This window comes from Salvelinus sp. IW2-2015, linkage group LG12 (assembly GCF_002910315.2).
Source record: "Salvelinus sp. IW2-2015 linkage group LG12, ASM291031v2, whole genome shotgun sequence".
Classification (NCBI taxonomy): domain Eukaryota; kingdom Metazoa; phylum Chordata; class Actinopteri; order Salmoniformes; family Salmonidae; genus Salvelinus; species Salvelinus sp. IW2-2015.
In genome coordinates, this window is record NC_036852.1 from 116,679 (window position 1) to 128,613 (window position 11,935).

General features: G+C 46.1%; 1 pseudogene; it reads right to left on the bottom strand.

Annotated features, from left to right (window-relative positions):
• LOC111971043 (collagen alpha-1(XVIII) chain-like) overlaps positions 1 to 11,591 on the bottom strand; it is a 32,738-nt pseudogene extending 21,147 nt beyond the window's left edge.
• Positions 11,592 to 11,935: the final 344 nt, after the last annotated feature.

Below are 11,935 nucleotides of genomic sequence, written 5' to 3' on the forward strand. Positions count from 1 at the left end.
GACGGAAGTATTCAGACCCCTTGACTTTTTCCACACTTTGTTACGTTACAGCCTTATTCTAAAATGATTAATAAATCAGCAATCTACACACAATACCCCATAATACAAAAGCAAAAACAGTTTTAGTCTGAATACTTTCCGAATGCACTGTATGTCAGAAGGTATGGTACAACTCACCGCCTCTCCCTCTGGTCCCTGGGGTCCTGCTGGTCCTTTGACCCCTGGGGCCCCATCGGTCCCATTGGGCCGGCCACTGGCTGCACCACAGAGCCGTCCCCTAGCCTCACAACCTGGGCAGCTGGCCCCCAGGGCCAGGAGGCCAGGGCCAGGTAGCCACGGTCCCCCTTGGAGCCTGGGTAACCGAACCCAGAACTGCCCTGTGGGAAGAAAACAATCAACTACCTATTTAATCTGATCACTTCAATGACTAGCTAAGATGAAGTCAAATAAAAAGAAGCTGGGAAGGACAAAGTCAAAACGTACCTCAAGCCTGTGTCTCCCTGAAAGAAAAAGAGACAAAGACAAGTTGTATGTAATGTTGGAACTATACATGTGTTTCAGAGGCATGTATGAGGTCTTTGAATCAGATGTAATCAGCTATGGGGGTCATCAGTTATAAGGGTGTATAACACACAGTAGTGTGCCAGGCAGCATGCAGTACCTTTCTCCACGTTCTCCTCCGCCTGATGAAGAGCCAGAGGAAGAGGCAGAGCTGAGAAAGACCCGAGTCCCCTTTGCCCGGGACCTCTGTCCCCTGGACTGCCCTTCTCCCCTCTGCCCCTTCTCCCTGTTAGAACCAGTAGGCCTGAGATACACAGAGAGACACATAGAGAGGGAGAGAGAACAGAGAGAGGGAGAGGTGGTGTTAAATAGACGTCAGAAGTATCTGTTCATGCAAAGTGCGTCATCATCACTTCCAGCATCTCTATCCTCAGTAGCGTCCTAACCTGTCTCCCCTTCCATGCCAACTATTCCACAGATTCCATGCACCTACTCCACAGAGTTCATGCCAACCTACTCCACAGTCCAGAATACATCAATCATGCAACTATCACACAGTCAGCCAACTATCCACAAGTTCTCATGCAACCTTCTCCACACAGTTCCATCCAACCTACTCACAGAGTTCCATGCAGTCCAGACCACGAGCATCAGACAGGCATGATGAGATCTCATCAACCTAGTCCAGTCAAGCTTCCCTGAATTCGACATGGATGTAAGGGTATACTGTCCTGAAATCGGACTGTTGCAGGAACTCCACTGGACCTCATTGGAGAGTGTTTATAACATAGCCAGACAGACAGACGGCCGGACAGACAAAGTTTCCAGTGACCTACCTGGTTGACCTCCTGACCCTGGTCTGGACTCTACTGAGGTCTGATGATTCCTGTCACCTACAGTCAATCAACACAAACACACTTACCCATGCCTATTCGTACACTAGAAAACACTAACAATGATCAACAATCCACTGGCGGGTAGGAGCGTTGGGGCAGTAACCTAAAGGTTGCGATCGAATCCCTGAGCTGACAAGTTAAAAATCTATCGTTCGCCCTGAGCAAGAGTTAATCCAGGCACCGATGACGTGGATGTCGACTAAGGCGCCCCCCCTCAGAGGGGTTAAATGGGGAAGAACACTTCCGTTGAATACATTCAGTTGTACAACTGACTAGGTATCCCCCTTTCCTATCAGCCACTCTTGAAGGAAAATTAAAGGTAATGTCTACCTTCTCCACTAGAAGTGCTAGTGTGCTGTATATCCCGCATACCGTATCTAACGAGCAACAAGGTTCCAAGTAGTGTGGTATTACACTAGGTACATATTCCATACAGATAGTTTCACAGTTTTTACATCAACAGTTTTTGTTAGCACTGCAGTTACTCTAAATATAGCTTGGTTGGTGACTATATGCGCATTTTCAATAAACCTAAGTAATATTTTAGAGGATAACTTTACAGATGATGTCATCATTGTTCGACTCAGCCCACTGACCTGTCTCTGAGAGCCTGTCCTCACTGATGATGTCAGAGGGCTCTGGCACCGGTCGGAGAGATGGAGGGGTGGTCTGACAGGAGGGGGAGAGGAAGGTTAGACAGGACACAGACCCTATCCAATACTTTCACAGTAAATCCTTCCTTCTAATTCCACAATCACAGAATAGATTAACAGGCAAACATAGGATAAAGAAGATATCTTTACAGTTTTGCCGGTCTCTCTCTGTCCCATCCCCACTGCCAAAGTCACCTGAGGCCTGAGAAGAGACAGAGAAAGAGAGAGAGAGACAGCAAGACAAACAGAGACAAGTCAAGGCATTTGAGAAAACGTTAGTTGACATGAATCATATCATATTCCTACTAAACTGTGTCTGGTTCTACAGTCTAATCACTCACAGCGTCTGATCATCATCGTCTTCACAGAGTAGCTCAGCTGCTCGAGGGTACCCACCACGTTCAGCTCAGCAATCGCCCCCTGCACAACACGCACAGACACACAGGCACACACACAGAGACAGACAAACACACTGATGCTGTGAGAAAGGAGATACTGATAGCCATTGGGCAGTATGAATTTAATGATGCCAGTCAGGATCTAAGCCATTAATATACAATAAAATGTAAGAGGATGTGTCTGACTGACCGTGGCCTTACTAACTCAGAACAGACAGAGTCTTGCAGAAACAACAGACAGGGTTCTAAATCTCTCCCAGGGGCCTGATAGAGTTAGACTATAGAATGCACGTTTCAACACACTGTCTGAAAAACAGCAGGTGTGAGTGAGATGAAACCTAAACCCACACGTTGTTTGGGGGTAAATCCTCACTAATCGCTCCCACAGGAATCTGTCAGTATGTGTCACTGGCAACAGGAAAGCCAGACAGCCAGTCACATCTCACTAACAGCACTACTAACCCCTCCTCCCTCTAGTAAATCTATTTGCTGACCTGTCCTGTCGTCTGGCCTTTCAACTTTGACCCCTCAGCATAGTCACTGACCCGGCTAACCACATGTGATGGTCACATAGGGTTTGACACCAGAGCGAGGGTTGGGGGGGTGCAGAACGACAGAGACTTTAGGGAAGAGTATACCAATGTTTTACATGAGGGAAAATAAAGATATTTTACAAGGGAAGAATAAAGATATTTTACAAGAGAGAACCATGAAGATGTTTTACATGAGGGAAACAATAAAGTGTTTTACATGAGAGAACAATAAAGATGTTTACATGAGAGAACAATAAAGATGTTTACATGAGGAACAATAAAGATGTTTACATGAGGGAAACAATAAAGATGTTTTACATGAGGGAACAATAAAGATATTTACAGAGGGAAGAATAAAGATATTTACAAGAGAGAACATGAAGATGTTTTACATAGGAAAATAAAGTTTTACATGAGGAACATAAAGATGTTTTACATGAGGAGAACAAAGAAGATGTTTTACATGAGAGAACAATAAAGATGTTTACATGAGAACAATAAAGTTAAGGTAATATGTGTGGTCAGGTCAGCATTAGAGGTGTGGTTGGCGATCCATACTGTACCTCGAACCTGTCAGGGTCCGCGCCGCCCGGCCTGACCCACGAAGATGCCCGCCCCCTGTCCAGCTCCATGTCATCCGGCGAGCGCTCCAATTCACCGTCTTCCCAGAGGCGTCGCACCCATGAAGAAGGTCACCTGGTCATTGAACACGGACAGAGAGAACTTGGTCCAGGAACTAGGTCCAGGGAGGGCACAGTAACTAGCGGCCAGGTACGAGCCTCAGAGTCGGGCTCTGTGTAGTAGAACAGAATCTTCTGATTCCTGCCGTCAGCGTCCGGGGCGCTCAGCTTCACCCCCACGTACATGAACTTCTGGGAGGCGTCTGAGGAAAGAGGACCCCGGGCTGGAGGGGATGATTTGGAAGACCAGGGAGAAGTCTCTGTAGAAGGGTTGGGGAGGTGGGCCAGGGCCGGCTGTCCCGCAGCAGTAAGCCCGTCCAGCCCTCCGAAGTAGTAGGCGGGTTTCCCCCCGGACCGGCCGGATTCATCAGGAGGCAGGTCTCCGATCAGCTGCAGTAGAGTCACACCACTCTCTGCTGCAGGGGAGACAGGACAGGAAGTGAGGTTACACACACGAAGCCAGTGCTTACATACAGGAGTCCCATTGCCAGTCAGAAACAAAGCACTAGCCCTTACTTAGCGCCAGGGCACTGTGTAGATCTGAAAACATGGATAGCTGTAAGCAGTATAATAAAAAATGGACCTTGCTTCTGATTTGTCCAATTCTTATAGATCTGTGCCTATAGGCTTCTTTCAGACTAGTCTACATAAGTGCCAGGGCTTCTTTCAGACTAGTCTACATGAAGTTCCCAGGGCTTCTTTCAGATCTAGTCACATAAAGTGCCAGGGCTTCTTCAGACTAGTCTACATGAAGTTCCCAGGGCTTCTTTCAGACTAGTCTACATAGAAGTGCCCAGGCTTCTTTCAGACTAGTCTACATGAAGTCCCAGGGCTTCTTTCAGACTAGTCTACATGAAGTGCCCAGGCGTCTTTCAGACTAGTCTACATGAAGTGCCCAGGGCTTCTTTCAGATCTAGTCTACAGAAGTGCCCAGGGCTTCTTTCAGACTAGTCTACACGAAGTGCCCAGGGCTTCTTTCAGACTAGTCTACATGAAGTGCCCAGGGCTTCTTTCAGATCTAGTCTACATGAAGTTCCCAGGGCTTCTTTCAGACTAGTCTACATGAAGTGCCCAGGGCTTCTTTCAGACTAGTCACATGAAGTCCAGGGCTTCTTTCAATCTAGTCTACACGAAGTGCCCAGGGCTTCTTCAGACTAGCTACATGAAGTGCCTAGGGCTTCTTTCAGACTAGTCTACATGAAGTCCCAGGGCTTCTTTCAGATCTAGTCTACATGAAGTGCCAGGGCTTCTTTCAGACTAGTCTACATGAAGTGCCAGGGCTTCTTCAGACTAGTCTACATGAAGTGCCTAGGGCTTCTTTCAGACTAGTCTACAGTGAATGCCCAGGGCTTCTTTCAGACTAGTCTACATGAAGTGCCCAGGGCTTCTTTCAGACTAGTCTACATGAAGCTGCCTAGGGCTTCGGACTTTGAGTTGTTCTGGACCAGAACCTTTTTTTCAGCTCCTGTTTACGCTACGCACTTAACCACTGTTTAGGATCAGCTATACACTCCAAAAAGGTTCTTTGGCTGTCCCATAAATAACCCTTTTGGTTCCATGTAAAACCCTCTGTGAAAAAGTTCAATATGAACCCAGAGTTTTACCTGGAACCAAAGAAGGGTTCTACCTAGCATGCAAAGGGAGGGTATATTACTGGAAACTTTACAAGTTTACCAGTAAATTACCAGAATGTTGGTATCTTCAAGGATTTATTTAATCTATCACAAGACATCTAGTGTCCCTTTTGGGTACAGATTATCACAGGTGTCGTAATTATCTCTGGCCCGCTTGTGTGACCTACCCATGTAACATACAGTATATAAAATAATAAATAAAGATGATTTCAAAAAAACATGAATAAAAAGCTGCAAAATATTATCCAAAATATAAACCATCAATTTAGTGAATATCATTGTGTTTATATGAGGGTTACAGCATGAAATAATTTATTAAATTTTTTTTACACACTTATTTATTTTACTATACATTTTTTGACAATGTTTCAGTGTCAAACTGGTGGAGTTGTGAAAAAAGTCATTATTGTACAAGTTGCAGAGTTTCATTATTTAGGCTATTTTCTCTTGAACCAGATGGATATACTAGAAACCTGTGGCCAATGTGGACACAGATATTTGAAAAAATAATCTATATACTGTATGATACATTTGTACAAGTTATTCAAGATAAATTACCAAAGTTAGATAGATTGCCATATATTTCTGTTAATAACCCAAAATGACTGAAGATTCGGTACTTTGGTAAACACTGGTAGCTTTGCAACCCTAGTTTCTACCTGGAATCAAAAAGGTTCTTCAAAGGGTTCTACTATGGGGACAGCCGAATAACTCTTTAGCTTCTAGACAGCTCCTTTTTCAAGCCTGTACACCTTCCTTTACCATACCCCAAACTAACCCTCAGCTAAACAGCCAAAACTGATCCTGAGTCAGTTGTTAAGGGCATAGAGTAAACATACACAGAGTACTTTATCAGTGACATGACGTTACCGAAGGGTACAAGGGCACAGGCAGTAGCAGATTAGAAAGCGTCAGCTCATTGGTGTGCTGTGCTTCACCTAAGTGACGTTAGCCGTGATGAGTGCCTCAGGTCATACATGTGCAGTGGAGAAAACAACAAGCCACTGGGCAAAACTGGTTGAATCAACGTTGTTCCACATCGTTCACAAAAAAAATGATATGTGGTGATGTTGAAACAAAGTGGAAAACTGATGGACTTTTAAAAGTCATCAGGGGTAAGGAATTTAGTTTATTTAAACCAACTTTTAACTAAAAATCAATGACATGGATAATTTAGCATTTCAGTTGATTCACGTTAGTTAAACAACTCAAACCAAATGTAAATCAAAACTAGACGTTGAACTGAAGTATGTGCCCAGTGGGTACCAACTCGTGACCTAACGAAGGTCAGTGAAATGTCACAAAGGTCTGTTTGCAGAGTGAAATGACAAACCCCAGCACATGGACCAATCCCAGTACCTCAATAGCTGCGCAATCGGGGGAGAAGGGCCTTGGTTTGGGAGGTGACCAAGAACCCGATGGTCACTCAGACAGAGCTCAGACGGAGATGGGAGAACCTTCCAGAAGGACAACAATCTCTGCAGCACTCCAACAATCAGGCCTTTATGGAAGAGTGGCCAGACGGAAGCCACTCCTCAGTAAAAGGCACATGACAGCCCGCTTGGAGTTTGCCAAGCGTCACGTCTGGAGGAAACCTGGCACCAACCCTACGGTGAAGCATGGTGGTGGCAGCATCATGCTGTGGGGATGTTTTTCAGCGGCAGGGATGGATCAATGCAAAGATGAACGAGCAAAGTACAGAGAAATAGTTGATGAAAACCAGCTCCAGAGCGCTCAGGACCTCAGACTGGGGCAAAGGTTCACCTTCCAACAGGACAACGACCCGAAGMACACAGCCAAGACAACGCAGGAGTGGCTTCGGGACAAATCTCAATGTCTTTGAGTGGCCCAGCCAGAGCCCGGACTTGAACCCAATCTAACATCTCTGGAGAGACGTGAAAATAACTGTGCAGCAACGCTCCCCATCCAAACTGACAGAGCTTGCAAGGATCTGCAGAGAAGAATGGGAGAAACTCCCCAATTACAGGTGTACCAAGATTGTAGCGTCCTACCCAAGAAGACTCGAGGCTGTAATTGCTGCCAAAGATGCTTCAACAACGTACTGAGTAAAGGGTCTGAATACTTATGTAAATGTGATATTTCAGTTGTTTATTTTTAATACGTGCAAAAATGTCGAAAAACTTGTTTTTGCTTYGTCATTATGGGGTATTGTTTGTAGATGGATGAGGGGGGGGAAATGATTTCATCCATTTTAGAATAAGGCTGTAACGTAACAAAGTGTGGAAAAAGTCAAGGAGTAAAAGTCAATGAATACTTTCCGAATGCACTGTATGTCAGAAGGTATGGTACAACTCACCGCCTCTCCCTCTGGTCCCTGGGGTCCTGCTGGTCCTTTGACCCCTGGGGGCCCCATCGGTCCCATTGGCCCGGCCACTGGCTGCACCACAGAGCCGTCCCCTAGCCTCACAACCTGGGCAGCTGGCCCCCCAGGGCCAGGAGGGCCAGGGGGMCCAGGTAMGCCACGGTCCCCCTTGGAGCCTGGGTAACCGAACCCAGAACTGCCCTGTGGGAAGAAAACAATCAACTACCTATTTAATCTGATCACTTCAATGACTAGCTAAGATGAAGTCAAATAAAAAGAAGCTGGGAAGGACAAAGTCAAAACGTACCTTCAAGCCTGTGTCTCCCTGAAAGAAAAAGGAGACAAAGACAAGTTGTATGTAATGTTGGAACTATTACATGTGTTTCAGAGGCATGTATGAGGTCTGTCTGAATCAGATGTAATCAGCTATGGRGGTCATCAGTTATAAGGGGTGTATAACACACAGTAGTGTGCCAGGCAGCATGCAGTACCTTTTCYCCACGTTCTCCTCCGCCTGATGAAGAGCCAGAGGAAGAGGCAGAGCTGGAGAAAGACCCCGAGTCCCCCTTTGGCCCGGCGGGACCTCTGTCCCCTGGACTGCCCTTCTCCCCTCTGTCCCCCTTCTCCCTGTTAGAACCAGTAGTGCCTGACGATACACAGAGAGACACATAGAGAGGGAGAGAGACACAGAGAGAGGGAGAGGTGGGTGTTAGAATAGACGTCAGAAGTTTTTTCCACAGAGTTCCATGCCAATCTATTCCACAGAGTTTCATGCCAACCTTCTCCACACAGTTCCATGCCAACCTACTCCACAGAGTTCCATGCCAACCTACTCCACAGAGTTCCATGCAGACAGGACATGCTGAGGGCATGATGRGATCTCATCAACCTAGTCCAGTACAGCTTCCCTGAATTCTGACATGGAGTGGTAAGGGTATACTGTCCTGAAATCAGGGACTGGTTGTCAGGGAACTCCACTGGACCTCATTGGAGAGTGTTTATAATATAGCCAGACAGACAGACGGCCGGACAGACAAAGTTTCCAGTGACCTACCTGGTTGACCTCCTGACCCTGGTCTGGACTCTACTGAGGTCTGATGATTCCTGTCACCTACAGTCAATCAACACAAACACACTTACCTGCATGCCTAGTTCGTACACTAGAAAACACTAACAATGATCAACAATCCACTGGCGGGTAGGAGCGTTGGGGCAGTAACCTAAAGGTTGCTAGATCGAATCCCTGAGCTGACAAGTTAAAAATCTATCGTTCTGCCCCTGAGCAAGGCAGTTAATCCAGGCACCGATGACGTGGATGTCGACTAAGGCWGCCCCCCCTCAGAGGGGTTAAATGGGGAAGACACGTTTCCGTTGAATACATTCAGTTGTACAACTGACTAGGTATCCCCCTTTCCTATCAGCCACTCTTGAAGGAAAATTAAAGGTAATGTCTACCTTCTCCACTAGAAAGTGCTAGTGTGCTGTATATCCCAGCATACCGTATCTAACGAGCAACAAGGTTCTCAGGTAGTGTGGTATTACACTAGGTACATATTTCCATTACAGATAGTTTCACAGTTTTTACATCAACAGTTTTTGTTAGCACTGCAGTTACTCTAAATATAGCTTGGTTGGTTGACTATTATATGCGCATTTTCAATAAACCTAAGTAATATTTTAGAGGATAACTTTACAGATGATGTCATCATTGTTCGACTCAGCCCACTGACCTGTCTCTGAGAGCCTGTCRCTCACTGATGATGTCAGAGGGGGCTCTGGCACCGGTCGGAGAGATGGAGGGGTGGTCTGACAGGAGGGARGAGAGGAAGGTTAGACAGGACACAGACCCTKATCCAATACTTTCACAGTAAATCCTTCCTTCTARTTCCACATCACAGAATAGATTAACAGGMCAAMATAGGATAAAGAAGATATCTTTACAGTTTTGCCGGTCTCTCTTCTGTCCCCATCCCCACTGCCAAAGTCACCTGAGGCCTGAGAGAGAGACAGAGAAAGAGAGAGAGAGACAGCAAGACAAACAGAGACAAGTCAAGGCATTTGAGAAAACGTTAGTTGACATGAATCATATCATATTCCTACTAAACTGTGTCTGGTTCTACAGTCTAATCACTCACAGCGTCTGAGTCATCATCGTCTTCACAGAGTAGCTCAGCTGCTCGAGGGTTACCCACCACGTTCAGCTCAGCAATCGCCCCCTGCACAACACGCACAGACACACAGGCACACACACAGAGACAGACAAACACCACTGATGGCTGTGAGAAAGGAGATACTGTATAGCCATTGGGCAGTATGAATTTAATGATGCCAGTCAGGATCTAAGCCATTAATATACAATAAAATGTAAAGAGGATGTGTCTGACTGACCGTGACCTTACTAATCAGAACAGACAGAGTCTTGCAGAACAACAGACAGGGTTCTAAATCTCTCCCAGGGCCTGATAGAGTTAGACTATGAGAATGCACGTTTCAACACACTGTCTGTTAAAAACAGCAGGTGTGAGTGAGATGAAACCTAAACCCACACGTTGTTTGGGGGTAAATCCTCACTAATCGCTCCCACAGGAATCTGTCGGTATGTGTCACGGCAACAGGAAAGCCAGACAGCCAGTCACATCTCACTAACAGCACTACTAACCCCTCCTCCCTCTAGTAAATCTATTTGCTGACCTGTCCTGTCGTCTGGCCTTTCAACTTTGACCCCCCAGCATAGTCACTGACCCGGCTAACCACATGTGATGGTCACTAGGGTTTGACACCAGAGCGAGGGTTGGGGGTGGGGTGCAGAACGACAGAGACTTTAGGGAAGAGTTATACCAATGTTTTACATGAGGGAACAATAAAGATATTTTACATGAGGAAGAATAAAGATATTTTACAAGAGGGAAGAATAAAGATATTTTACAAGAGGAACCTGAAGATGTATACATGAGGAACAATAAAGATGTTTTACATGAGAGAACAATAAAGATGTTTTACATGAGAGAACAATAAAGATGTTTTACATGAGGAACAATAAAGATGTTTTACATGAGAGAACAATAAGATGTTTTACATGAAGGAACCATAAAGATATTTTACATGAGGGAACAGTAAAGATGTTTTACATGAGGGAAGAATAAAGATGTATTACATGAGGGAACAATAAAGATGTTTTACATGAGAGAACAATAAAGATGTTTTACATGAGAGAACAATAAAGATGTTTTACATGAGAGAACAATAAAGATGTTTTACATGAGGAACAATAAAGATGTTTTACATGAGAGAACAATAAAGTTAGAGGTAAATATGTGTGGTCAGGTCAGCATTAGAGGTGTGGTTGGCGATCCATACTGTACCTCGAACCTGTCAGGGTCCGCGCCTCCGCCTGACCCACGAAGATGCCGCCCCCTGTCCAGCTCCATGTCATCCGGCGAGCGCTCCAACTTCACCGTCTTCCCAGAGGCGTCGCATCCCATGAAGAAGGTCACCTGGTCATTGAACACGGACAGAAGAAACTTGGTCCAGGAGACTAGGTCCAGGGAGGGCACAGTGAAACTAGCGGCCAGGTACGAGGCCTCAGAGTCGGGCTCTGTGTAGTAGAACAGAATCTTCTGATTCCTGCCGTCAGCGTCCGGGGCGCTCAGCTTCACCCCACGTACATGAACTTCTGGGAGGCGTCTGTGATGGAGAAGAGGACCCCGGCTGGAGGGGATGATTTGGAAGACCAGGGAGAAGTCTCTGTAGAAGGGGTTGGGGAGGTGGGCCAGGGCCGGCTGTCCCGCAGCAGTAAGCCCGTCCAGCCCTCCGAAGTAGTAGGCGGGTTTCCCCCCGGACCGGCCCGGGATTCATCAGGAGGCAGGTCTCCGATCAGCTGCAGTAGAGTCACACCACTCTCTGCTGCAGGGGAGACAGGACAGGAAGTGAGGTTACACACACGAAGCCAGTGCTTACAATACAGGAGTCCCATTGCCCAGTCCAGAAACAAAGCACTAGCCCTTACTTAGGTCCCAGGGCACTGTGTAATCTGAAAACATTGGATAGCTGTAAGCAGTATAATAAAAAAATGGCACCTTGCATTCTGATTTGTCCAATTTTATAGATCTGTGCCTAGGGCTTCTTTCAGACTAGTTTACATGAAGTGCCCAGGCTTCTTTCAGATCTAGTCACAAGAAGTTCCCAGGGCTTCTTTCAGACTAGGTCTACATGAAGTTCCCAGGGCTTCTTTCAGATCTAGTCTACATGAAGTGCCCAGGGCTTCTTCAGACTAGTCTACATGAAGTGCCCAGGGCTTCTTTCAGATCTAGTCTACAT